The sequence below is a fragment of the Schistocerca serialis genome, unplaced genomic scaffold (genome assembly GCF_023864345.2).
Source record: "Schistocerca serialis cubense isolate TAMUIC-IGC-003099 unplaced genomic scaffold, iqSchSeri2.2 HiC_scaffold_303, whole genome shotgun sequence".
NCBI lineage: Eukaryota > Metazoa > Arthropoda > Insecta > Orthoptera > Acrididae > Schistocerca > Schistocerca serialis.
This window is the reverse complement of record NW_026047871.1, coordinates 137,501-140,000: the sequence shown is the minus strand read 5'-3', so window position 1 is coordinate 140,000 and position 2,500 is coordinate 137,501.

Here is a 2,500-nt window from a genome sequence, read left to right as displayed (position 1 = left end):
TGCGCCGCCTGCCGCGTCCGTCGGCCGGCGCGCCTGCCACTGGCCGCCCCCACCAGCCGGCTGTAGCGCGTGCGCCCACGCACCGCGCTGCCAGCACGCCGGGCGGCCCCCCCTCACCGGCCGGGGACGGTCCCACCCAGCCACCGCCGCGTATCGCCTCACACCCAGATCCCCTTTCGCGTTCGTGGGCATGGTGGGTCCCCTTTCACGTTCGTGGGCATGGTGGGTATCCCTGAAACAACCGGTTAATAGCTCGACCGATCGTCGCCAACACTGATTCACCTCTAGCGAGAACAACCGCACCACAACGGGTTACCTGTTGTTCATTTGCGTAACGTCACCAGCAAACGTAGACGTCCATCGCCATTTGCAACGAGTATTGCATGCCTGTGTCAGGTGTCACAACACACTACGTCTGCCCACATAGACGCAACAACATGTGCACGCCTCGAGAACACGTGGAAGGTAGCCCCCGTACGTATGCGGTGTCCATTGCGCGAACGACTGTCAGCCGGCCTCTGCAGGATGTCGCAGATGTGGAACGCGGTGCAACATGCTATCACGGTGTGTGAGAAGAGACGACTACGTCCGAATACACGCTCCACTACATCAACAGACTGCTCATGCTGATCGCCATCCAGGGCGTCCGTTCCTCCCACACGTCTGAATGGCGTACCACACTGCAATCCAGCTCTTATAGGGAGACGACACGTAGCTGCGTGCACAATATTTGGACTGTATGGTCTGCCGTTGCTAGGCGCAGTCGTCGTACGGTCACACATGTGCCACGATGTATCATTCAGTACATACGGACCAATGTGCAGTACAGTTTGTGGGTTTTGCGTACATCGGCGGACAGGTGACAGGCCGTACCACAACGTAGGCTGAGTACGTCGGCATGCGAAGGGCATTGAACATGCAAACTTCTCAACGACCAGCTTGCGAAGGCAGGGGGGAAGGGGGGGGGGGCATGTACGTCCTGCTGCTATCCACATTACAGTGTATAGCAGGAGCATGTGGAAAGTCAGCAACACCTGCAAGGTGTTTAACATGACGCGATACACAGGGGACCGGGCAGTGCGAATAGCGAACTATATTGCGAGGGTTGCGGTTAGGCAACACTACACTAATTTAACGAGTTGCATAACAATTACAGAGCAGGTTCAGCGACAACGTGCGTCAGGTTAAGGCGCAATATAGGTTAGGTTGAGGCACAATATAGGTTAGGTTAAGGCACAACATGGGTTACGTTAAGGCACAAATTGGGTTACGTTAAGGCACAACATGGGTTACGTTAAGGCACAACATGGGTTACGTTAAGGCACAAATTAGGTTACGTTAAGGCACAAATTAGGTTACGTTAAGGCACAAATTAGGTTACGTTAAGGCACAAATTAGGTTACGTTAAGGCACAAATTAGGTTACATTAAGGCACAAATTAGGTTACGTTAAGGCACAAATTAGGTTACGTTAAGGCACAAATTAGGTTACGTTAAGGCACAAATTAGGTTACGTTAAGGCACAAATTAGGTTACGTTAAGGCACAAATTAGGTTACGTTAAGGCACAAATTAGGTTACGTTAAGGCACAAATTAGGTTACGTTAAGGCACAAATTAGGTTACGTTAAGGCACAAATTAGGTTACGTTAAGGCACAAATTAGGTTACGTTAAGGCACAAATTAGGTTACGTTAAGGTACAATATGGGTTAGGTTAAGGTACAATATGGGTTAGGTTAAGGTACAATATGGGTTAGGTTAAGGTACAATATGGGTTAGGTTAAGGTACAATATGGGTTAGGTTAAGGCACAACGTAGGTTAGGTTAAGGCACAACGTAGGTTAGGTTAAGGCACAACGTAGGTTAGGTTAAGGCACAACATAGGTTAGGTTAAGGCACAACATAGGTTAGGTTAAGGCACAACATAGGTTAGGTTAAGGCACAACATAGGTTAGGTTAAGGCACAACATAGGTTAGGTTAAGGCACAACATAGGTTAGGTTAAGGCACAACATAGGTTAGGTTAAGGCACAACATAGGTTAGGTTAAGGCACAACGTAGGTTAGGTTAAGGCACAACGTAGGTTAGGTTAAGGCACAACGTAGGTTAGGTTAAGGCACAACGTAGGTTAGGTTAAGGCACAACGTAGGTTAGGTTAAGGCACAACGTAGGTTAGGTTAAGGCACAACGTAGGTTAGGTTAAGGCACAACGTAGGTTAGGTTAAGGCACAACGTAGGTTAGGTTAAGGCACAACGTAGGTTAGGTTAAGGCACAACGTAGGTTAGGTTAAGGCACAACGTAGGTTAGGTTAAGGCACAACGTAGGTTAGGTTAAGGCACAACGTAGGTTAGGTTAAGGCACAACGTAGGTTAGGTTAAGGCACAACGTAGGTTAGGTTAAGGCACAACGTAGGTTAGGTTAAGGCACAACGTAGGTTAGGTTAAGGCACAACGTAGGTTAGGTTAAGGCACAACGTAGGTTAGGTTAAGGCACAACATAGGT